Here is a 27,019-nt window from a genome sequence, read left to right as displayed (position 1 = left end):
ATTGCTGGCACAAAATCGACTTGCCACAATTTCTCGTTTGACAAGTGCAGGAATGGAATCAGATATTGCAGGTGAATTTCGTGGCTGAGTGGGTGCAAGTGAGGGAAAGCAATGCGTTCACCGGTGGTTGCTGGGGGCCAATCCATTTGTAAACGAAAGAACAACGTCTGTGTTAGGCGGCAGAAACTTTTACTGAGGCATGACATAGTCCGTGCAGCGATCACTGATAAAGTTAGATATCGGCAGCTAACGTCTACGCATGAGCCGCTAGCAATGGTTCGGGTCCGTACCGGCTGTCCGTACCAGGAGTCAACATCGTTTTCTGTAGCAACAAACAGTGCACGTTTAGGTAAAATGAACATTTAAACTTAAGTCCTCTGTACGCAGTATCCGGTTACACGGCTTGTAAGAGCACGGAGAAATGAATGTTGTTTGGTTTTGTTGTTTCCCTATTCTTGCTTTCAGCTACAAGTGTTGCCGCGTTGTTTCGTGCAAAAACCTTGGCAACGACGGGTAGCGCTATGCTTTGTTTCTTCCTATTGTTCGTTATTTGATTCTTCGTTTATACATTTCTTATTTACTTACTTGTACGACATATGTTTTTTGCGCGTACAGAATCAATCTCGTTGTGAAGACGCATAACCATGCAAAATAAAGATCCCGCATGTCATCTATCTACTTTCCAAGGTTATTCCTCTGAAATAATAAGCGTCTATTGACGGAAACCGAGGAGGCATGAGGTGGGACTTAAAGCGCACTAGATTAACGCACATGCTTGGGACGACAGTTCGAATAAAGAACTCCTGGAACTGGGTGCGCGCGCACATTCATGCCGGAACTAATCATCTCGACGTAATGGCGCGTGGCCGCACTCCGCGTATACACAGTCTTTCGACGTGCGCACATGTAGCTAAGGTCAGGGGCGTGCGTGTTTACTTTTTGCACACGCCGAGACATCGCGGGCCTGGGCGCGCGCGTCTTTTGGAAGCCGCAGTGAGCGTCCAAGCTCCTGCCAGTGCGACGGGGAATTCACGAAACTGGATCAAGGTCGCGTGTCTTCACCTCTCAAGGGTCAGAAGATTGCGCTCCGCCTACGTCAGTCGCGTCCACCCCGCCTAATGTGCCGCGCATGCGCCCTGAATATGCACGCACCCATATGGAAAACAAACCTACAACTGGGCACACAATAGAAGCAGGTTGCTCACTCAGGGTGGAAACACGTTCTGCGTGTGGCTTGCCCAAATAATACGACGAGGGAAGATTCCGGTAACGTTGTAAAGAAGGCGCAGTCGAGCTGGAGCAAGTGTGGGCGGCCACAAGCAGGAAACGCAGTTGTGCAGACAGCGCTGCGTACGAAGGGCAGAGCACACGTACACGCGCTCTTTGCCGGGTGGAACCCAACCAAGAGAGGTTAGTGTATATTACATTGTCGGGTGTGTGCAACTTTGTGGCTGACCTTCTTTTTTTTTTTTTTTCTCAAGCTCTGTGCGCCGAGCAATTGCTCCGTCAACATCCTTAGAGTGGAACCAAAACCTAACACAAAGCCGCACTAGATAGTCGCATTATTACTTTGGAACAGCCTCGGTGTCTGTCTGAAGGAAGAAAATGACGTATCACTCGTGAATTCGTCCACGTGCGGAAACCAAATTCCGCTATCGAGTACCTACCTTAAACTATGTTTGGTCTGAGCGCCCTCCTCCTTCTGCTCACATTGTGGCTAGGATGACACGATAGAACAATGATAGAGCTTGCCTGTGGCAATAGCTCTTTGAAGCGATTGCTGCATGTTGATGATGATTATGATTGTTATGTTATGGCACATACCCACAAATGGCAGTGGCCATGAAGTGGCCCGGTGCAGTTAGAATTAATGTTAATGAGGAGAAATGAATGCAAGCCTATACAAGATTATTCACTAGTAACTTAGCGCAATAAAAACCACGGACACAGGAAGAGCGGACAAAGACAATTGCTTGTCTTTGTCCACCTTTCTTGTGTCTGTGGATCTAGCTCACATTGACTATAGCACAGGTACGCGAGAGCCATTGCGCGCCAGTTTCCTTTGCGCCAAAGCTGCTGGAAATAAAATGGGAAAACTTATAGCATTTCGTTAACCGCTGAGTGAAAGCTTAGCTGCAAATACAGTCCAACGTGTGCATTTTATCTGCATAATTTTTTTTCTGTACTGGCGCAGTACCTTCATCGGCTTATCAAATCCAAAGTCAGGGAAAAGTTCAGTAGGAGGCGGCGGTATAGAAAGCGTTCAGTATATGCGTTTTAGCGGTGCTCAGTGCGTCTGCGTGGGCGAGCTCTTGTTAGCTGACTTCCGTTTGTTGCCCATTTCCCTCGTTTAGGTATTCGCAATGCAACAAACTGACATATATGGTTACAAACGCGCACATAGCGGGATCCGAGTTAAAGGCAAGGTTATTAGAAGGGAGCAATGAAGCTACAACAGCACTCGAGGGAAGCGGTTAATTAAATACTATCCCACTAAATGCAATGTATACAACTGTCGGTCAGAGTTGTGCTTCGGCTTGCTGGTATGTGATCTTGAAGACTGTCAAAAATGTGTACCGCAAGTAGCACGCGGATACAGAGGAAGAACAGCAGGACACTGACACAGCAAACGCACAGCGCTATTTTCATACTATGCAACTTGTAATCGTAAGCAATCTCTATGGGCCGCGCAGGGCAGAAGTTTAATCCCATGCAATGGTTACGTTTATGCAAAATGTCGTTTACAAGTGATGCTAAAACAGGTGTGTGTGCACGGTACAAGACGTTGACGAAGCGATGTCGAGAGGACGATGTATGCTGCTTGTCGAGCGAAGAAAAGCGATGCGAAGCGTACATGCACAAATATGTAAGAGAAACATTACATTAAAATACATTTAAGCATTCTATACCATTTATGTCACAGTGACACGCGCCAATTCCGGAGGATTGACCGAGAATAGGGACATGGCCAGTGGAACATACCCAATGTCCCGACAAGCCCAATAATAAGAAATTTAAGAAAATAAAGAAAGCCGTTAAATATTATGCGCTTATTCCACTAGGATATATGTGTGCTTTAGAGATATAGTGCGGATTTTATGTGCAGGTTTTATGTCGTGATTTAACGTTTGATAAAGCAGAATAGAGATCCGCGCACTGTACTACTAGGTCAGTCGGAAATAAACCATATTTACCCGGCCCAACGCAATAAGGAACTGGAGGATCGATGCCAATAATGTTTCGCAATAAAATACAACCACTGTATATTACGTCGTGCCATTTGACGATCGCTCTTGCGCTTGTTTGCATAATTCTACCTTTCATGCTAGCTTGATGCGTGCGCTGTGTAACCTTCCAGGATTAGGCTTAGCCACACATGGCGGCTAAGTAAAGTGATTATTTTACAGCCATGAAGGTTCTTGAAACGCTCCATAACGGCACGCGGTCTCAGTTGCCAATGCTGCCGGAATATCTCCTCGCGCTGCTTGCATATGCATGAGAACCCCCGTGAACCGGAGGTTCTTTCTTTCTTTCCTTCTTCTGGAATTTGCGTGAAGGTCTAGCGTCTTTGATTACCCAGCCCCACTTTTCTTTCTCAATTATTTCTTTCTGTTTCTGTATACTCACAGCGTGTCCACGTGTCAATATATATATATATATATATATATATATATATATATATATATATATATATATATATATATATGTGTGTGTGTGTGTGTGTGTGTGTGTGTGTGTGTGTGTGTGTGTGTGTGTGTGTGTGTGTGTGTGCGCGTGCGTGTGCGTGTGTGTGCTTTTATAATGCTCTCGCCACCCTCCATCCCCCGCCACCGCAAAAGAAAAACAGAGGCATACCTGACGGAAGACACATGACTGACCGCTAAAAACGAGCTCCTAAATCCAATGCCAATGCCGCGCATTGGTTAGTTTAGCCAATGCCGCGCTTTGGCTAAACTAACCTACTACACACCCACTGTAGGTGAATGGACAGCGTGGATTGGCATTTTATTCCTTCCATTTTTTTCTGGTATCATAGAGAAACGGTAGCTCGGACCGCACTTTTCTTTTATTCCTTCTTTATTTCGTTCTTTCCTTTGTTTCACTGCATATTGCGCAACACCATCTATACTATAGTATGCGAACAGGATGCATAATAAATATCGACTTCTTTAACAAAACCGCGTAATATTACTATATACTCAACGTACAGCGCCGCTTCGCAGAAGTTTCTTTCTACAAGAAAGGAAACCGAGGGCCTGATTTTTATCATCATCATCATCATCATCAGCCTGATTACGCCCACTGCAGGGCAAAGGCCTCTCCCATACTCCTCCAACTACCCCGGTCATGTACTAATTGTGGCCATGTTGATCCTCCAAACTTCCTAATCTCATCTGCCCACCTAACTTTCTGTCGCCCCCTGCTACGCTTCCCTTCCCTCGGAATCCAGTCGGTAACCCTTAATGACCATCGGTTATCTTCCCTCCTCATTACATGTCCTGCCCATGCCCATTTCTTTTTCTTGATTTCAACTAAGATGTCATTAACGCGCGTTTGTTCCCTCACCCAATCTGCTCTTTTCTTATCCCTTAACGTTACACCTATCATTCTTCTTTCCATAGCTCGTTGCGTCGTCCTCAATTTAAGTAGAACCCTTTTCGTAAGCCTCCAGGTTTCTGCCCCGTACGTGAGTACTGGTAAGACACAGCTGTTATACACTTTTCTCTTGAGGGATAATGGCAACCTGCTGTTCATGATCTGCGAATGCCTGCCAAACGCACCCCAGCCCATTCTTATTCTTCTGATTATTTCACTCTCATGATCTGGATCAGCAGTCACTAACTGTCCTAAGTAGATGTATTCTCTTACCACTTCCAGTGCCTCGCTACCTATCGTAAACTGCTGTTCCCTTCCAAGACTGTTAAACATTACTTTAGTTTTCTGCAGATTCATTTTTAGTCCCACCCTTCTGCTCTGCCTCTCCAGATCAGTGAGCATGCATTGCAGTTGGTCCCCTGAGTTACTAAGCAAAGCAATATCATCAGCGAAGCGCAAGTTACTAAGGTATTCTCCATTTACTCTTATCCCCAATTCTTCCCAATCCAGGTCTCTGAATACCTCCTGTAAACACGCTGTGAATAGCATTGGAGAGATCGTATCTCCCTGCCTGACGCCTTTCTTTATTGGGATTTTGTTGCTTTCTTTATGCAGGAGTACAGTGGCTGTGGAACCGCTATAGATATCTTTCAGTATTTTTACATACGGCTCGTCTACACCCTGATTCCGCAATGCCTCCATGACTGCTGAGGTTTCGACTGAATCAAACGCTTTCTCGTAATCAAACGCTTTCTCGATTTTTATAAGTGGGGTTTTATTGACCACTTTCCGTCACCCAAAAAGATCACGTACACGTGACACTTCCGACGAAGAAGGATTTTCCACAACCGCCGTCAAGGCCGTGAAGTGTGCGCTGGCTAACACTCCTAGGTTTAATTCTAGTAGATAAACATAGATACTCCAGAAAATAAATAGAAAGTAAGAGCATCATACGCGTAATGCGAAGACGTTGGTTCGTGCCCCAGCTGCAGCCAGTTGTTTTAAAGCGAAGCTTTCTTAGCTTCGTCTCCCGACTTTTTGGACGCTGCTGCGATCGTGTTGCCGTGCGTGCCGCTGGTTTTCCTGCAACACCACCAGATGGTGCTCGCGTCCGCGCATACCGCAATAGCGGATCGCAATAGGGAATAAGAAAATTTGGTTGTGGGAGTTCATAGTGTTTGTTTTATTTTTTAACCTAGGTAGGGCAGTATAATAGCAAGAGCTTGGTAGCGCTACCCACCGCCCCGTTCCAAAGGGGACGCTCATAACATCCATCCATTCATCCATCCATCCAATCTGGCTGGCGCCGTGGCGGCCTGGGGTGCGTAGTTTGTGCGTATGGCACGTGGTGTGCCTGTTTTTCTGGGTGAGAAAAATTGAGATGCTGGGCTGTGATAATGTAAACACTACAATCGTCCATAACCTGAAGGGAGCGCTTGGAGCTGGCGTCTCAACAGCGTGCTGGGCACGTTTGCACAAGGATCCCGTAAACACGCGCCAGAAAAATGGATCCAAAGCGTACACCAAGTGTCAAGGGCACCCAGGCCCGAAAGAAGCGTCGCGAGCATGAGGAGCGTGTTCGCTACGCTGCGAAACGTGGTGCTGACCGCGAATGTATCTGTAGAATGTATAAATAGAACGTCATAATCATTAATTGAATTACGCAAAGCCCCATAACTCAATTAAACCTTAATACGAGTACTTCTGCCACGATGCGGTGTGCCATGTGAGGCAATCATAATGCTCAACTCTCAGAGATTGCGAACAATGACGCACTACAACGCCACAAGCAAACACGTCTCCCTGTGTGTTCTGTGAACTACGCAGAGATACAGCAGTGGCGCACGCAAAGTAACGTATAAGATCAACTCACCGCTCTCGTATTAGACTAAACGCTGAAGAATCTACGCATTCGCCGCCAACATCACCGCTAATTATCGGCGATCAAAGCAAACAGCATACAAAGCTTCGCTTACATCGATTCCCACACTGCGTGGAATCCGCATATTTTTTGTTTCATCCACTTTCATTTCCATTAACTTGTAATTTCTTTAATTCACTCGATAAGTACATGTAATTTCCCCTATGCTGTTTTTAGTGCCTTTGTTGGCTTCTTATGATATGTGTATAAACAGGTCGAAGAGTAGAAGCACGTTAGGAAAAACCGCAGGTCTTGAGCGATGTTCAGGCTGGAGTCCGGCCTTTACCAAAGGTCATACATATACATATATATAATATATATATATATATATATATATATATATATATATATATATATATATATATATATATATATATATATATATATATATATATATATATACAGACGAACACGGTTATATCGAATCTGAAGGGGATCACAAAAATGTCGATATATAGGTAATTCGATATATAAAATAAACTTGTTATACAAAGATATTGAGGGAGAGTTTGGCAGCTGTTCAGTGTACACAATAATTTGTTACATGTAGGTTCGATATATTCTGGCGCGATTGCGTGTTTGTATACATATATGTATACATATATATAACTTTACCTTCTGCTCGTCCAACCAAAACAAAGAAAAGTTATCGAAGTAACGAAAGAAATACAGAACCGTGCTCTTTCACAACCCTCGGAGACCCCGTAACCCACGACCCTTCAGTTCGTCGCACGACGCTCAGATCTCGAGCAAAATCCATTCTCTATTCTGGTCACGCGTGTTGCGCTGACACGCTGCCTCGCACGTGAGAGCGTAGGCCTACTTTAGTTTCTCTCTTTAATATCTACGCTCGCGTCCTCCGCACTTTCTGCGACTACAGGCCACATATATTGCGCACGCAGGCTGAGATTAGAAAGTTAGTCGCGACTAACGCCCGCCGTGGCGCACGTTCCCGGCGCTCGCTCCTTGCAGCGCAGGCAGCAGCGACCGCAGCAGCGACGAGTGGCTGTAATCTGCACCCGACACATCCAGTGTGGGACCACGTGCACGTTCCGCGTCCACGTACATTTGGCGGGCAGGGCTGGATAGGCGGCCGCCCGACGACGTACGGGGTCAGCAGTGTCACAAAGTGGCGTCCGCTCCAAAACGGATCCGGTCCCGCTTATCTGCCGGGCCTCAATCCGCGAGCCTGGCAGGTATAGGTCCGAGGGTCTCGAAGAGGCCGCGCAGAAAAATTTTCTCCCGTGACCCGCTAACCCTGAGATGCGGTGGCTTGCTGCCGCGCACAGCAGGGGTGGTTGAGGGAAAAGAAGAAGAAACGCCAGGCCTGTGTGTTGAGCGTGCCAATCCGCTATTCTCCGCGTGCTATAGCTTCATGAACGGAGGGTGCGTATTTTCTCTGTGTTATCTTTTTTTTTTTCTGGCCGTTTGTTTTTTGCTCCTTCTTGCGCTTGCCGCGTGTTCGATTCGAATCGTGTGCGCCAGAGTCAGCCAATATATCATCGGAAGGAACCAAAGGAGGAAAAAAGAAAGAAGGACAAGTCACGGAGCGAATTACCGGAAGCGGGACGCCCTGTAGGAACAAGGGTTGCTTGGTTGTTTCGAACAAAGCGAGACCTATGGGAGCGAGGATACCATATGCCCTTCCGCTCACGAGGAAATGAGTTAAGTAGCACGGTGTATGAACGATGTGGCGATAGTTCGTGACTCCAGCTTCACCACATCGATATTCGCAGTGGCGTTGGAAGTGGAACGAATTGAGTCGGAGCACGTATAACCCCCTACTGCCCCTCCCCCTCGCTAATTAGAGGAGCGATTAGGCCATTCTAGTGTAACGCTTGGGCAGTTTTGTTGGCCGCATTCAAAAAAAGGCTACGGCCAACTTCCTCCGAACAGGCATAAGTACAGCGCGCGCAACACCGCAACGGCATGTCCAATGTGAAATGCCTCACTGTTATTGTAGACAAACATAGAAAGTTTCTCGGGCCAACGGTGGCATATTTCTTTAGGCATAGAGGCGCCAATAATGACATCTCATGTACTAACCATGACAACTTATACATTGTCCTCCAAGTGAGATGAGATTGAGCGAGAGCGAATATTACCGTTTATTTTGTCGTTCACTCACACGCTCTGTGCATATTTTTGAGCTTATGTTAAAAATCCACTGAATGAATGAATGAATGAATGAATGAATGAATGAATGAATGAATGAATGAATGAATGAAATAGGTGCGTGCTATGCACTGGTATATGAACTGTTTACTCACTGAACCTCACACTATAGACCTGGTAACTTCCGTGTTTTGAAATCGTCCGTGTCACCTGAGCGCAGAAAACTACATCGAGCGTGACCAATTTTTGAACGGCGATCGGGCATAATGTACGGGCGTGCTAACGCGTCCAATAGCAATGCGCTCTGCCGGTGAGACCAGCGACGTTTCAGCTCCGGAGTGGAACGCGCGATTCGAGGGTCGGTTTAGCAGTTGGAGGAGTTTGTATATTTCATCTGACTGACCGGCATCGCTTCCCAGTTTGCCGCCGTGTCACGGAGCAAGACGCAATCGGAAAACCGCGCCTAAAATTGCCTGGAGGAGGCAGCACAAAGAGCTGACAACGCCGATGCAGCGGTTCGGCAAGATGGGACCGTAGCAGCGATGCTCTGTTATTTATTTGCTGTAGGCGCGGCCTCATTGTTTTACAAGCCCTTGTATTTGTCGTTCCGGCCGACAGCGGAGCGTGAGCACCGCGACCAGCGTCGTGTTGCCCTGAATTATCGACTCACAACGGCGGTATAGAAACGAATGCATGAGTGCCTGTCTCGTGAGGTAACCTTTGCGGCGTAAGACAACTTCTGCGACGTCTTGTCGATATATCACTCGCCCCGGTGGAGGTGCACTAATGTCTACCTGCACCCTCTTCCACGTCTTTTTCTTTTTACTTGTTCGTTTGTTTAAGCGTTGGTTCCAGCCCTGCTTTTATCAGTCTCACATTCTCGGTTGCCGCCGTGGAGTCTTTAGCGCTCGTCTTGTAATTGAGTGTTCAACTTACATAGACGACTGGAACCCATATCGGATGAGCATCGAAAAGCTTGACCAAGGCACCTTGTCTTTGAAGCGGATCCTAGTTATCTGGCCTCTCCCATCGATAAAGCGCAGCGCCACCGAATTTTCCGTTTTAAGGCAAAGAATTCTTGTCGAGTTCAACCCAGTTTTCTGTAACGGATCTGGCCGTTATCTGTCCTTTTTCGCGGAACACTAAAACGTTCGACACGTGGAGCGGACGCCGATTCATAATTTTTTTTAAAATATCTATGCGCTGGCATCTTAATTTTGAATAAAGGACCCGTACGCACGAATCCATTCTTTCAGTCGGTTGAAATAATTTTAGCATATATAATATTGATTTACGTCGAAAATACAGCAGTGTCAACTGCAATTGGCATCAACGTAACGCGAATCATTGCGTAGATGAAATAAAGTGCAACGCCATGGCGGCTTGGGCTAGTCGGTGCATACTCTACAGGGGAACAGCGTGAAAAGACCGACAAGAAGGGCAGCGCTTGTGTGTGTTCCTCATCATCAACCACGCTGATGATGATGATGATTGTGTGTGTGTTCCCCTTCTTGTCCTTCGTCTTTTCGCTTTGTTCCCCTGTATTGCGCGCATGTCACTACGCATCTGTCGTTTGTTGCTGTTGTGATGTCGAGTGAGGCAAGTTGGCGTCAAACGTCTCCATATAGAGCGGTGCGTATCAAGCGGCACATGCCCTGCAGCCGCGGGGCACATATACATGTTGGTGTCGAAGAGGTTCATTGAAGAGCGGCACAAACTCAGTAACACGTGCCCAGCCTCCTCACGGGCGCGTACCCTGTGGTAATATCGTACCCAGAGGCTCATACCTAGTGACCACGGTAGCGCATACGGTAGGCGTCAAAGATGTTCGTTGAAGAGCGGCGCACATCCGGTGACCCATACTCAGTGGCCGCAGGAGTACATATCCAGTGGCTCCAGTGGCACATCGGCCCGCATTTTTGAGACTGCACTTTCTTCGTGATCGGTCCACGAGGACGGCCAGGTGGTCGTTACATAAAACTAGGCCGAACTCGTTAAGGTAGTAGAATTCTAACCCTTGATTTAAATTACTCTGTGAGACGGCCATTACTTCTGCGGGAAATCAGTATGCTTACTTGAATCATTATCGTCAACCACAGCAAACAGCACAGAAAGCTTCGCTTACATCGATTCCCACAGGGCGTGGGATCCGCATAATTTTTTCTTGTTGCCTTTTATTGCCCACCTTTTCGACTGCCCTCGTAAGCACTTTCTTTTCCCCTTATTCTATAATATAAAACCGCATGACTGAAACCTGGCTGGCTTCACCCACAGGCTTATATATATATATATATATATATATATATATATATATATATATATATATATATGATCATGTGGTGTTGATGTTTTGAATAGGAATCGAATATTATATTCAAATTATTAGTACCTGAAATCGAAAAGAAAGTATCATTTATTTTCTTATATGTAAAACTAACCAAATGTTTTGCAGTCGCCGACTGCTAATCTCTGCTTACTGCTATCCGTCCGCTAAACTAATTATAGCAAATTATTGGAATTGAAACAATCACCTACGTTTTCGAAGGAACGCAGAAACAAAATGGATAATGCAAGTTTTGCCTTCGGTTTCGAGGTGGAAGCCTACATGACAGCCTGCGAATTCTGCTTGTCTGTCATTTAGTGTTCTTGGCTGCCTAATTATTGGGCATTTTTTATGTTTCATGCTGCGACCAGTGATGGTTTCCTTGCAACGAGCTCTTTTACATGCGTTTACGGCACACAAGTCCTAACAAAGCTTGTTTTTTCTCCCAAATCTTCGGATCGTTTTTCAGCAACCATTTATTTAGCATTTCTGTAAAGCTCCATTGCATACAGCACCCATGAATTCTTGTAAAGAAGAATTCTTGGAACCAGGCTCTAAGATGTTAGGATATTCGTGCAGCTTTTTAATAACAGTTAGTGATTTGGTGTTTAAAGCTGATTACTTGTCCACGATAGCTGTTTTTGGTAGACTAGTCAATACAGGCGTGGCACCTAATTGGACAGACACAAATATTCGTGCTGTAAATACGTACGTGCGTCGGATATATATATATATATATATATATATATATATATATATATATATATATATATATATATATATATATATATATATATATATATATATCATAAGGGTTCATCCTTATGAACCTGATGAAGATTGGTCCACCGGTCGAAACTGTTGAAATTAAATACATGTTCTGTTTACCTTGTAGCGCCGCTCAAGTTCTTTACGTTTGAAAGGTAGCCTGAAGAATTCCTCTATACCTACTATATATATATACGCACAAACACAAAGACCCATAGGACACACGTCGTAAAAACGATAACCGTTCGCTGCAGAGCACTTATATCATTCATAGCAACCATTCTCTACCTAACCAAGCCTGCTCCACATTACGTAGATGTCAGCTGAAGTTGAGGTCGCACACAAGTTTTATATATTGGCACATCAGGCTTGCTCCCTAAACTCTGGCTATCTCACTTCATGTCGTCAATCTTTTTTTAGACGTCAGGATTGCAAGATTATCAGCCTTGATCGCGTAGGGCACTTAATATGCCGATAAGATCACAACACATGTACCTCTTTATTTATTTTCGCTTCATCTGCCCACCTATTGCTAGGGCCTTTCTGTACCTCCGTCCCATTTTCTACAGAGTAGCATCTTGGCGAATATACGCCTCTCTGCTTTTCAATAAAAAGCTTTGTCCTTTTCTCTCTCTCTCGCATGCAGCCTCGTGGGTCTTGCATATCTTGCAAAGTCTAGCTAGGCAGACACCCTTCGTCACTGGTCGTCAGTGTACGAAGCGAAGCTCTGATAAAGCCGTGAACCGAACTCAGCACATTTTGATCCACCGACACATAGCAACCATTCTCTACCGAACCAAACATGCATCGACGCCGCATCTGCAACGCGCTTAAATTCATTAAGTTAGGTTTTACGTACCAAAACCACAATCTGACCATGAGGCATGCACACTGCAGTAGCGGACTACGGAAAGATTTTTACCACCTTGGTCTCTTTAACGTGCGCCGGCATATATGTACACGAACGCTTTTGCATTTCGTCCTCATCGAAAGGCACCCGCCACGGTCGGGATCGAACCCGCGACCTCAATCCCAGCAGCGAAATCTCATCTGTTTCTGCTGTTTTCGGGGTAAAGGTCTATACAGGGTTACGGTTAGGTGACATAAAAGAGAATGTCAAGCTCGATATCGTTTTTCTTACACTTGCACTCGATGCGCAAAATTACATCCACAGAATACCAAAATACTACTGTATGGCAGAAAGAATTCTACATCGAAAGACGTGCTGCGACAGTATCTCGAACTTCCTGTACCAGTCAACTGTTTCTTGATAAATAAACATAGAATTGCATTTTAAATGAACTAAATGACTGAAGCTAGCGGCCTTTTCAAGACACTTACCGCCCGAAACCGGCTCAAAGGCCGGTGAAATATGTGAAAGTTCGTGACCTCACAGTGGCGTCCCTGGTATTTTGATGCGGCTGTGAAATTCAAAAAGAATCAAGGTTATGCTTCACTTTCAGATTTAGGTGCACGTTAAAGAACCCCAGGTGGTCGAAATTTCCGGAGTCCTCCACTACGGCGTGCCTCATAATCAGAAAGTGGTTTTGGCACGTAAAACCCCATAATTTAATTTTTTTTATGCTTCACTTTCTTCAAAACTAACCTTTTGCTCCGAAGTAAATCGAAATGAGCGTTGCGGGAACATACCGCGAATGTAAACTGATTTAGCGTTGCTGCTTGTTTATGCATTCAATCGCAGCGTGGAAAACCCGATGGTAGCGATGTAAGATGATAGCGATGTGCATCAGTATGTGAGAAGCATTTCATCCTCCTGCAAGAGACACCTCAGAAATGAGTCATCTTTTGCAACTCTAAGGCAGCACTTCAGAGTCTGCATTTTGCTCTATATCATAGGATTCATCAGCAGCTGACATGTGAAATAAGAGACTAAAGGGTATGAAATTATATTCCCATGGCTACCTGGGCATACCGTCATCGCTGGTAATGACCTTGCCGACGAAGCCACTCGGTCTGCCCATCTAGAAGCTCGACCAGTTCCAATCGCCTTATCCAGAATCAACGCTCCAAGAAAGCTTCATGTCGTGGCTAAAGCTATGACACACATATACTAGTCTTCTCCCAACCTCCCGAAGTGTCATCTTCATAGGCTTGATCCATCCGTAACGCTACAAGTGCCATCAAAAGTTTCCCGCTCTGAGGCGACAGTATTGTGCCGCCTCTGGCTCGGCGTGGAATTTACGAAGGCCTACTCATTCTGCATAGAAATGGGGGGTACGCCCACGTGCGACTCTTGTAGAATCATAGAAACGATTGAACACATCCTATGTCTCTGTCCCCAGTACGACGCCGAGCGGGAAGCTCTCCGGACAGCATTGAACCAGCAGGACTGTAGACCTTTTTCGGAAATGAAGATTCTTGGACCATGGCCGTACGCGTCGATAGCACAGAAAGCCATGAAAGCGTTGTTGAAGTACCTCAAGTCAACAGGTCTTGGCAACTGTGTGTAGACTCGGCGCGAACCTTCATATGTGGGCGAAACTGTGCTCTCTCTCCTCTCTCTCTTTTCGTCCCTACACCCCTTCCCCCAGTGCAGGGTAGCAAACCGGACGTGCGTCTGATTAACCTCCCTGCCTTTCCTCTCTCTCTCTCATCCTTTAATGTCACGTTCTTGAAACAAAACACTTTTTTAGTTGGAAGTGTCGTTCACTTTCCAATGCACATCCGGCCCCCGATTTCACCAAGAATGGAGGGAAAGTGAATCTCAGTGAAGGGCTGCACTCGTAGTCAATAAAAGAATACGTTGGAATTTTGGTAAGCGGAAATCGTTTGTTAAACAGTTAAACAGAACAACCTGTCAATTCGTTGGTTTTGTATAGTAAAGAATGTAACAAAAAAAAAAAAAAAAACTTGTTCGTCGGAACGAAAACGTTCGCAACTTCCTATAAACGAAGTTCTAGATTCATCCTCTAAAGGATTTATTATTCTCTGAAGACCAAAATCTGATTTTTCTTTTGACAACTTTCGCTCTCTCTCTTACTCTCGTTTCTCTTCATAATACTAAGTCGACTTGTCAGCTTTTCTACATAATAAATCTTGCTCTCTAAGGTTGCTCATTGAAATTTAGCTGTGCCGCTTCTGTGACGGATTCATTTCCCTTTTGAGTGTTCATATTGGTCGTCAGAACCTCGCACATTACCCGGGTGCGCTCCTTTCATTAGCCTTGTATTACGTATCCTCATTATGCAGTCGTATTAACCTTCCTCCTTTTATTCATCTCTCTCTCTCTCTTTCTGAAACCTGCTTACCCTAACGAATGAATGCATCTGCATAGCCTTGTTCGCAACCCTGCGAATAGACCATTATGACGCTGCGCGTCTCCCCTTTACTGAAGCAGCACAACTGCGAGGAATATGTAAGAGTTCGTCGAGATGCGGCTAGTTTTCCTCTTGGTCACGAGGACGCAGAAAAATAATATAACAAATGCTTAAAAGAAGATAAAAACGCAACGCGGAAAACACGAATGTGAGGAGAACTAAAGAAAAGAACAAGAAAACAGCAAGCACGCCCGCATCTGCCGTCGAATGTACTGCTGCGGTAGAGTAGCGGGCTGGTGTGAAGATCGTCCCAGATAAGTCCCGTCGTGAGTGTGTTTATATCGTACCTCCCATCCATGTCCGCGTAGACTCGGACGACGCACCGTGCAGGCGGCGTGCCCGGCTGAATGCAAATGAAGCGCATTGCAGTTTTACATCACGCGGCCAGCGCCATGCATCTCTTCTGAGACTCAGTTCAGTGCAGCGCCGGGGACGCTGCAACCCTTCTGCCCGTTCAGCAACCGTCAGCATGTGTACACTTCAGTGCATTATCGCTGCTCCGGTTCTCAGGGATCCAGTTACAGCGTTCATCAGCGCCATTCTTTTTTTGAAGGAGCCAAATTGAAACTTGCCGGCCTTCGTTTGTTGGCTACTTAGGATATATACATACATATATATATATATATATATATATATATATATATATATATATATATATAGCACTCGATATGTCAGAGCATCGCAAGCGTAATGCGCAGATGTGGGTTCGTATCCCACCTGCGGCCAGTTGTCATCCACTTTCATTTCATTGATTTATCATTAGTGCACTTCAATTAAAGACTGCAAATTATTTTCCCTATGCTGCTCTTGGTGTTATTGCCTGTTGGCTTAGCACGATATATCTCTCTTTGTCTGCATATATATATATATATATATATATATATATATATATATATATATATATATGTGTGTGTGTGTGTGTGTGTGTGTGTGTGTGTGTGTGTGTGTGTGTGTGTGTGTGTGTGTGTGTGTGTGTGTTGTGTGTGTGTGTGTGTGTGTGTAAGCATATGCGGCTTGCTGGCCGTCCACGTTGTTATCCTACAGACCACAGATTTCGTAGCGCTGCGTACAACTACACCGCGCCAGCGCATGCTCCGCTGCCCCGAACGTCCTTATATTTTATCACGCCACGCTGAGCGCGCGTGCGAGGCGTGCAGAAACAAATGGAAAGAAATCAAAGCGGATCGGACACTTTTGACACGTCCACAACAACGGCGCGCGTGGTACATAACACTGCTGTGAACGGTTTTGTCGGCGCGGTAAAAGTGGAGTAGGTTGATTAGCGCGCGCGCGCGCCTGTTCGCTGGCATTGCCGCCGAGGTCACTCGCGTTGCTGCTTTGCCTTGCCTTCTCTCGTTCATTGAACTTATCCGCTGAGCGAACCGCTCGAATACAATGAAAGACAGGTACTGGCATTACATCCTGAGCGTTGAACAAGATGCCTTCACTATATAGTTAGAAAACGACGCGAAAGGGGGTGAGGCCTCTTGCGATAACGAGTTTGGTGTGTGCGTGGTTATAACGCATCTGACAGCTTGCTAACTTTTACTTTTGCCGTGCGACGAGTTAAGGGCTTAGCGCGGGTGATTATCGTTATAGAAGAATAAGGACGAATAGTTCCAGCGGTTGCGGGGGAAAAGGGGAGCGGGCAAGAAACTGGTCTCTGCAAAGTGTTTGCGGTAGTGGATATTCATCGAATCACAAATAGTATCGGTTGCGTCAGGCGTCTCGAGAGATCGTTGTTTGTTCTGATAGTTTTCTATAGGAGGCAGAAGAGCCGGCGGGGAAGTCAGCTGCATCGTGTTGTCGAGAGAAGCCGTAAGGTTCATATAGTACAGAGTGGGTTTGCGGAATCTTTGTTGTATGCATTCTTACTAGAGATGCGCATGCGTGCTGTGAGCGACCTTTGCATTTCATGGAAATCTTGTTCTCTTGAAGTCGTGGGGACACGTACGCTCTGACAATGGTGACCCTCGCGCTATCCTTGATTTTTGCAGGAAAATATGTGAAAAAATGGTGTTCCTAAAAAGTGGCGTTGGCTGTGAAACGTTTTCTGTACCGATCGTCGGCGGCCTATTCTTGTGTCAGTTTTTAAACTGTTGCCAGCTCACTCGTTCGCATTAGCACCAATATATTGCGAATGTCATTGCAAGGTTCTGTAATTCTTGCTATCCAAAAACTCAGCTCTTCATTACAACAAAAACATTAGTCGCCGTTTTTTTTTTTTAGGTCGTGTACGTATCTTCGTACAGAGGCTCCCAACGACCGTCGGGCCTAGGCCAAAGTACTGCTTCCTTGCTTTCTCGTTCGTACGTTTTAGCCTTTCTTCTTCCTTTCTTTGGGCGAAGATAAGTTCTTATAAGTATAAATCAGAAAACACGTAAATTTCAGCGAAAGCGTTGTTGCTGTCCGATTTCTTCTAATAGTCCACCTAAACTCAAAGACCTTCTTTTTCTGTCATATAGCCTAATTCAAGTGGATATTTTCACTGTGCGTGAATATTTTGTTTGGCAACGTTCATATTCGTAATTTCTACGTTCACTGTATATGGAAACATGGCCGCTGCTCCTCAGAGAATCGTAGGCCTATAGGTGCAACGCACCGTGCGGGGGAACTTGGTTGAATCGAACCAATGTATCGCTTGACAGTGAATGATAGATTAAAAAAAATAACGCCGGAAGGATATCAGTCATATCAGCTTGTGTGCGTCTGTCTTCGTCAGATCACCGAAACTATGCACTAGTGCGCTTGGTCAGTTCCTAAGAGTGAGACATCCTGATGGGAGTGATGGGAGGTTGGAGTCAGGCGCCAGGAGATGGGCGGCTGATAATGATCTCATCAAACAAAGAAAAAAAGAAGAAAGCAGGGGGGGGGGGGGGGTACCCCAAAGCCCTACAGGTCGTCAGCCTGGCAAACATATCCAGCTTATATTAAAGACAGCATCTCTCTCTCTCTCTATCTCTCTCTCTCTCTCTCTCTCTCTCTCTCTCACACACATATACGGTGGGGGATAGGCTATGATCCTCGTCCTCCTTTCCGTTTAGGAAATGCACGCGAAACCCGCATTTCTGGTGGTTGCGGACTTTAAAAAGAAAATCAGAAAAGTACAGTGAGAAAGTACAATAAATACGCTAAAATATTAAAAAATACAGTGAGCGGATAATTTGTTTAGTCTGGTTTATTCTTTCTTTCATTTGTTCCTCTATTTTAAAAAGCGAATACCTACTTTCCAAATTATTGTTCTTTTGATGCTAACGTACCTAACCTAAACGCATCTTATGTTTCATTTCTTTTGCGTTTAGGCTAAAATTTATTATATTTGTGCTACTCGATTCTAGGCCTATCCCTCAGGTTGGGTACGTGCTACCTGCACGTAACAGTATGCACGACTTCTATATTACTAGAAGTAGTAACAGTTAGCGCCGCGAGGAGATGACTAGATGGCCCTCTCTGTCCTCGTTGCGCGGACGATCTTATTTTCTTTTTCTCTCTCTTTTCATTGCCTTTGAAGTTTACTTGCTCGAATACTCAGTGTATTTGTCTGCAAGTAACGCGAACTGCAAATGCATAAAATCGCGGTTCTAGACGATGACGTAGACATAGACTGGCGCTTCACGCCAGTCGACGTGCGTTGCTGGCGTCTTCATCAACGCCGTTGACTCCGTGGCTAGAAAGCGAAGTCTGCAAGAACAACGGCTTTTATACGGGGCGTCCCAGCTAACTTTAGCCAGAGTTTACAAATATGCGAATGCCACGTATCTGTACGGAACCAAGGTATGTTGTTTGCCGTCACTTGGAGATGCTCAAATTATTTTTATGTAGCACTTTTATGTAGCACGTATTGAGCCGCAGAAAGCTGTATCGGGAATTTTTCATGTCGCTCTACAATTTTCTCAACGACACTCTTAATCTAATTATAATACTTGGGAAGTTCAATGATTAATTAAGACTAATGATCTAATTAGGCGGAATGAAAAAAAGTAATTTGAGTATCTCCAAGCAACGGCAAACAACATTACCTTGGTGCTACGTGGTGTTCCTTACCTTACCAGCTGCGTGGTGTTCGCATGTTTTTAAACTCTGGCCAAGAAGTTAGCTGGGACGCCCTGCATACGCACGCTCTAAGAGCTCGTACAAAAGCAACGGGGAATTGAGCCAACGGCCGCCGGTTTGGCGACACCTCGCCGACCGTGGGCAACGGACGTCGCACGCGGCGCACACGTAAAACGCGCACGCGCGCAGAGAAGCGAAGACGGACGCGACTGCCAGCGGGAGAGAAGCCGCTTTCGTGCGTGAAATCCGGACCAGAGGAGAACCAGGAGGTGCGTACGCTGGGGGAGCCAGCAGAGGGCTTCCTTTTGTGTAAAAGCAACGCACACACACACGCACACACACCGCCTTCTTTTCGCGGTGGCGGCTGCTGTTGCTGCGCTCTTGCGCGACCTATATGCGGATGCCCCACTGAAACCATTCCGAGTGCCCCCTCCGCCTCCCACTCTCTCAAGCCGACTTTTTCGCGACCATCTTCTTCGCTGCCATGAGACGCTTCGTGGGTGCGCTGGCGCCATAGTTTTTGCTTCGCGGTATATCTTTAGCTATTCTTTTTTATTTTTATTACTTCCAGAGACTGTGCGTGCACGTATTTGCGTTTGCACTTGTGGGGCCTAGCGCTCTCTTCGGGGGACGAGCTGCTTGCGATGCGTCCCGGCCATCGCGTTTCCGAAAGGTTTCGCTGTGCCACTTTTTCTTCATCTTCGCTGCGGCCGGTCTCGCCCCTCTGCTCGTGTCGTTCGCCTTCGCCGTGCCGGCGATGCTGTAAGCGTTACGTGTCCCGTAAGCCTTGCCTCGCAAAAAGGGATAATGACCTTGAACTGCAACGGATCCCATCCCCGTTCGGCCTCCTCGCCACGCTCGTATTGTATGGCTCGCCACACTTGCGCCGCATAGCATGCAATAGACCCCCGCGTTGTTTGCGTATAATGTGACGTCTTTCTCTTCGCACAGTGCATAAGAAAGGTCAGGTCGGCGTTGCATTGGGGCCCAATGTTCAGTGGGGACGCCCTGAAATTGGAGTTGGGATGTAGTAAGTCGCTGATTTATTTTTGACATACGAAGAAAAGGAAGAGAAGGAAATTGCCGTTAACCGCTCTGGCTAGCTAGTTTCGCGTTGCTTCTATGCAAATATGAATCCTCTACAAATGTTACTTCGGTGAGCCACGCGGCGAAATCAGGTCGCGCAGCACTCGAGACAAAATGTTAGGATCTTCATCATTTCGTTTATGGGCTTCATTATTGCATTTTGGCATGAAACGCTGCTCAAAGCTGCGCTGATTGGAGAAACTGCAGCTACCGCCTACCACCGCAGTTCACACATCGCTAAAAGGAAGGGGCGCTACAGATGCGATCCTTAGCGTCACAGCGCCCAAGTCGAAACAATGTTGAACTCCGCAGTCTATATTCGAGTATATCCGAGATGACAACCAATAATGTGTAAAACGTGCGGTGGTTTCGTATGGCATACATTCATTTTTTCCTTTTTCTGAGCAAGACGACATGCATTTCTCAAGCACACGAGGATTGCATCCGCCAAGTGTTTAATTGAAGAGAAACTGAAAAATACACATCATATTTTAACATTACAGCTGGATTGAGAATGCTAGATCTGCCTAAGCCATCATGAGAACCATATGATTCTTACTCAAAGAAATTGCGCAGAAGCCCTCGGAGGATGAACCTTACAGTCAAGCGATAGCTTCCCTATAAGACCTGCTGAGATATGCTGATGGGGGTCACCGATTGGCTATCTCTATTGTTTAATAGAGAGTTTTAGGTTTTGCGTGCGCAAACGTCTTCGGGTAGCCAAAGGAACCTTTGCGTACGCAAAGCGCCATACCCTGCTGGCGTTCTTTTGAGCTCATTTGGGGTTCTTATGTGTACATTTTTGCTTTCTTTCGTAAGCCCGGTGGTTTGCGCCCCCTAACTTTGCGTACGCAAGTTTCAAAGCTCCCTAGTGCTAAAGGCATGTGGGCGTTATCAAGCTGCAAAGCCTCCTGGATTGGCCCGCGTTACAAACCACATCTAGGAGTTCTACATTAGGGGATGCAAGCTGCTTGCGTCCCCTAAACTAAAGCTCTCTGTTAAAACCATTGCAAGAACGCATATCGTGCACTGTTATCGGCATCGGCCTGCTGAGGCACCACCGTCGGTTACACTGCGTTCGAAATCGCCCTAGTTCATTCCGCCACGCAAGAAGGAGAGAGAGAGAGACAAAGGAAGATTTGTTTCTGGGTGAAATTCGGTGCGCTCTCGGTCGCCACATTGTCACAAGAGTCACAGCGGCGATAAATCTCCTAAATAAGCGCATTAAGGTGATTTATCAGGCGGACGCAATTGCTAAGTGCTTGCATATAATATAATAACAGCATCGGCTTGTAAGCTAAGACTAGCACAAGCGCTCGCTTGGGCTTGCCTTTTCTCCCATTTGTGTACTGTTTTCAGCGCGCCAAAAAAGTTGGTGGACAAAAAGCGATTATCGCAAAGGCAAAGAACAAACACCTCTGCCTGTGGCTAATCTAGAAAGCCCAGTACCTCTGCGGCGCTTCCATCGAAAACCGTGTTGTGGAAAAAAGAAATATACATTTATAGCGCAAATCGTCGGCCGCGTCCCGCGTTGAATTATTTCTGAGCTCAAAGCGTGGAGACTTTCTGTTGTCTATTATACAGGACTTGTTGAAAGGACCAGACGACTCAGTTTTGCCCAACTCGTGTGTGCACGGCCAATGCCTGATATTCTCGAGCGGGATTTGAAAACGTTACACTGCTGCACTCAGGCTTCACAGTTTACGTGTTGTCAAGTAAGCTGCGACTGCGTCTCAAGAGAACTATGGTTCCCAAGTGTCATATTCACCTGTGGCATGATCAGTGAAAGTATTTGTAATTCCCTTCTAGTGAATGGATATGGCTATTATTTCGAAAGCCACGCCCATATGGCCTACTTGGTAAGAGGCGTAGTGAGACTAAAAGGTCAGACAAATAATGGTACATGGCCAACCTAAGGAAGTCCAGCACTGTGGTGACTTGAGCCGTTGTTTCGAGACACATTTCTCAGAGCTGATTCTCTTGCACTATTCACGCGTGCTGTTTTATAGTGTGACATAGTCCGTTAAAGAGGAACAATAATTTGAGCTGTACTAGTATATTACGATTGTGCGAAAGCGAAACGACCACTCTCACCATGAGAGGAGAGAGAGATTTAAGATAAAGGAAAGTCGGGGAGGTGAAATCCGTGACGTCACATTGACTTACCGGAGCGAAGGTTCTAGCGCGGAATGCAATTAGCAGGAATTTTTTTTTTTACTTTCTCCACACGCGATCAACACTTTCCTCCCAAATTAATGAAACTGGCGTTTTAAAAGAATACTTTACTGGTTGTTCCTGAGTGTCTCTTTAAGCTTAATTGGATAGGTTGGGTTCCGCTGGCTCAGGTAGCTTTGCTTACTGTGCGATTCCTGTGATTAACTGGCATCGCTTTGTTTTCTGTCCGCCACAGCGTTCTGCAGACAGGTAGTCGTGTATAAGACTCGTTCCCACATTCCAACGAGAATCTGGAGCGCTCCTGGGCTTTGGCCTTTTCGGAGTGAACACGGCATACGTGAAACGGAGAGCGAAGGGCGTGGCGCATTATAGCAGCGTCGCCATTTGCGCTTCATGGTCGCGAACAAGGAACCCATGCTTTGAGCGCAGCAGCGATGCGCAACCAGTTTTCAGAACATTGACCCACTCCCTGCTGTAAGTGAATGCAGCTGGTACCGTGCTTACCGATCACAAGCAGTGAAAAGCGCCGGCACGTGTACCATTGTAAGTTTCCGTTGATGTGCGAAGCAAGCTTTACGTTTTTTTTAAAACCCCTTCACTGTTGAAGTATGCGTGGAGCGCAGAAATGCTCACGTGGTACAATCGCCGGATTGACTTTCGCTAGGGCCCCTGCTAATTTCTGCAAGGAAGAGGGTAACTGAAGTGGGGGCTGTCAGGTGATATTTCTTTTAAAGATGTACGCGCTGAAATTTTGTGCAGAAATTTACAAAAAGCAATAGATTCGAAAAGAAATCAAACAAATGTATCACACTATTGAAACTTCGAAAGAAAATAGAATAAGCAGAAGCAGAGAAAAGATGAGAACATATTATACATATCGCGATTTCGTGGACTGCGTCTGTTCGGCATTAAAAAAAAACAATTGAAATACTCATAAAAATGAAACTAATGCGAATTTAGGCTTCTGTAAGGAGCGGTGTGACAGCAGCACAGTCACCTGTACTGTAAATTAAAACCTTCGCTTCGACCGTCTTAATCGTTCTATGTGGTACAGCATCGAGTAGAGGGCTTTTACACGTAGTGCCTCAATGTTAATTTTTTTTTTTCTTGGGGGGGGGGGGAGAGGGTGAGTGATGTGTGTGTGCGTGGGGGGATGGGAGAGCTTGGTGACATGGGATAGCCATAGAAAAATTTCAAGAGCGCAGCTAAACATCATAATATACTTGCACCAGTCGCTAGAATTTCACTCATTTCTTTAAATGTGGCAAAAGATATTCATGTGGGTCTCGTGGTGGGCGTTTCTACATATGACGGAATCTTGGGCGGAGGGAGGATGGTTAGAGATGACGACAGCAGAGCTAAACTTCTTTTGCGTCATGTCTAAATGATTTGAGTCGGGCACCTCTTCGAAACAGGCAGAAACCTTAGATAAAAACTATGTCAAGTCCCTTGTACATGCAGAAAAATATGACACGACAAACAGGGCAGATTAGCCAGCGCGACCTTTGTGTACGCGAATCTCCCTGCAGCTTTTTCGAAATTGTTGTTTTGGTTATGAACACTACGGTCACAACTGTCATTTCCCCATACTCCATAATAATAGCATTAAGAATGGAATAGCTTTAGGATACCATATTGGCTTATTCAATCAAATTTTGCGAACTCCGCCATCATGGACTCCTTGGTGCGTAGGCTTCCGACCGAACAATTAGAGAAATTATGAAGAATTTACATGAGCGACTACGATGAGGCCAAGTAGTTTCTAGAACAGGGTAACTGCGAACACCCAAAAGCGTTTTGAATTGTAATTTGTAAACGAGAAGCTCTCGCCCTTGAAGCGCGACCAAAAAATTTTTAAAAAGAAAACGACGTGGAACCCTGCTCGCAAGGTTTCTAAGGAGGTATACACGTCTGTTTGTCAGATATTTCTTTTTCCCCACACAAACAAATAGATAGTTACTTCCTTTTTTTTTTTGAGGCCAGTGCACGTTTTTAAAATAGCATCTGCAGGCGTTTCTCCCGTTCTTGAAAACGGTCATCGGAACTCACCGGAGAGTGGTGCAACTAAGCGAGAAGTTTTGCATTAAGTACTTTAAAAACGCGCATGCATGATTGTTTAAAGTCCTATTGTGGCTTGCTGGAATAATAAGCGGCCTGTGCTTCTGACTTGCGCGCGTGTCAATTTCTAATCGGTGTTAGGCTGCTGAGCACGAGGTCGCGGGATCGAATCCCGGCCACGGCGGCCCCATTTCGATGGGAGCGAAATGTGAAAACACCCGTGTTGTAGATTTAAGTGCACGTTAAAGAACCCCAGGTGGTCGAAATTTCCGGAGTCCACTACGGCGTGCCTCACAATCAGAAAGTGGTTTTGGCACGTAAAACACCATAATTATTTTTTTATTTCTAATTGGTTTAATTACAGCAAGGATATGTGAAGAACCGGGGGCAATGTCCTCGTGTCGGTCATTCCCTCATTGTAAGGTTTTCGGACTGTTCGTTGCCGTTCTTCGTATACAGACAGTAGACGACCAAGACGAATCACACAGGTTTTACATACGCAAGGAAAAGTCTGCCACACCGTACTGAGAGCGTCCTCAAGGGTTGAAATGCATTTAGGTACAAGGCGACGCACGTTTAGGGTGGCAAGCAAAAGTGCTGTTTGCTCACCTTTTCGACGGCTCCTCGCACGCATCAAGAGCACAGATTCAGTGAAAGCCAGGGGGCCACAGCAGCCACACCGACATGTCAGACCGTCCGAAGGCGGCACACTTTCATAGCGACGTCGTCTCGAGCACCGGCTGCCACGCCGGCAGCCTATGGTCCGGCCGGAGGCCAAGAAAGCGACGACGCGCGGAGCTGGACACGTGGTTGACCCCTGTGCAGTAGCAGCCAGCTTCCAGGAGAAGTGGAAACCACCACTCGATCGCGGCGAGTAAAAACCAGCGGCCACTTTCTTCGTCCCTCGCAGTAGCTGGAGGGGCCACGAAAAAAAAAAAAAAAGAAGGAGAACGCTCCCTTCTTCGCCGCCGAGGGGCAACGATCCTACGTCAGCGACAGGACTACTTCAAAGACGATGATGGCACGCCACTCATGAGCGAGCGGCCGTCGCAAACGACGCCGATGCAAGAAGGAGGAGCGCGCCGGCTGACTCTCCGGGAGCAGGGGAAGACCGGCCGAGGCGGCGGTACCGCTGAGGACCTCGCGCAAAAGACACGTTGCGCGAAGAAGCCGCGGGCAGGATTTGGGTTAGTGCTGCCACTGCCGGCTGTCACTCGGTCAAGTGCACGCTCGGCGCGCGCGCGGCGTGAGAGAGGAGGAGCGTACGACGACGGCCGGCGAGCGACGGGACCGGCGGCGTGGTCGGGTGTTGTGGCGGAGCTGCCACTCTGCCGCGCGCCGATTCAGCGTTGGCCGATCGCGGCGCCGGCAGAAGAGAAGAGGGGGTCAAGCGAGGAGGGGAAACCCACCGCCCCCTGCTGCACTTCTCGAATCCAGGTCAACTGACGGCTTCGACCAAAGAAAGGAGCCCGCTACCTACCATCGGAGAGGCCCGGGCATGAAACAGCCCCCTTGCATCCCCTTCTCCCCCATCTGCCTCCACACCCTCTCCGGTCGTCTGCTCGCTCCTCCGTCACTGCATCACGTTATCTTGCCTATGCAGTTCCTTCCTCCACTTGTTTCGCTGTTTGCTGTCGTGGCACCGAGGTTACGGTACGAGCTGACCCCTCTTTGCTAGCCTGTGCCGGTTCGCTTTTCTTTAACGCTGACAGGCTGGACTCTACAAGCGTGGCCTCAGCGCTTTATTACAGTGGGTTCCCCTTTCCAAACACCTCTATTCCAAGCGCTGCCCGGTTCTTTTTCTCTTGGACCATTTTCCATCTCGACCGTTAATCCTCGCGTGCATATTCTATTGTTCAGACCCTTCTTGTTTTCTACTCGAGCCGTTTTCGTAGTGATGACGATGGTAGGACCGGCCCGCAACGATGCCAGAAAGGGAACGGATCGTCGGCCAGAGTCGTTTGTCGTTCATACTCGCTCTAGTTTTCTGTTTCTTCGCCCGGTCTAGTTAGTGGGTTCCTCGGCAACGCGACGCGTATGGATGGGTAAGTGCTCGAATAGGGACGGCTTGATTTTATATATGCGCCGGGCACGTGACCTTGTTTTCAATCTTCGATGGTGGTTTTGCTTGCCCTTTGTACTCATTATTTGTTTCCTTTCATTCTTATATCTTTTTGTGGATCTCAGCTCTTGCAATCGACATAACTGAGTCCGTCCTCTCCACGCGTTTTCCAAACGGATGAGGAATAGTTTTACGTCACCGGTGCGTCATTACTTTCTTTTACTTTATAGGGTTGCCATTACCCAGTAATGGCGTCTCCTAGTCTTATGGGGCATTTCTCAGCGCCTAGTGCCCGGTGTGCTACTCCCGTAGGTGCGAGGAAACCATCGAGCACCTATTGTGTACCTGCCCTCGCTACGATGTACGCCTCTCTCTGCGGGCAACTTTACACCGATTGGACTCAAGACCGTTCACTGAATCAAAGATACTCGGACCGTGGCCACACCCGTCACTGGCACGAAAAGCGATTCGTGCACTAGTACAATACTTGAAGTGCACCGGCTTAAGAGACCGTTTATAGTATC

The 27,019-nt window shown here is 46.6% G+C and overlaps 1 protein-coding gene across 2 annotated transcripts in view; it reads right to left on the bottom strand.

The window, feature by feature from the left end:
* Positions 1–26,018, bottom strand: part of LOC126531559 (trypsin-1) — a 50,845-nt gene extending 24,827 nt beyond the window's left edge. For both annotated transcript variants that reach the window (XM_050179122.3, XM_055071246.2), the window contains exon 1: positions 25,043–26,018. The gene's annotated coding sequence lies outside the window, so the exon portion shown is untranslated. The remainder of the gene's footprint in view (positions 1–25,042) is intronic.
* Positions 26,019–27,019: the final 1,001 nt, after the last annotated feature.

The sequence above is a fragment of the Dermacentor andersoni genome, chromosome 5, assembly GCF_023375885.2.
Source record: "Dermacentor andersoni chromosome 5, qqDerAnde1_hic_scaffold, whole genome shotgun sequence".
NCBI classification, from domain to species: domain Eukaryota; kingdom Metazoa; phylum Arthropoda; class Arachnida; order Ixodida; family Ixodidae; genus Dermacentor; species Dermacentor andersoni.
This window is presented reverse-complemented; position numbering and strand designations above follow the sequence as displayed.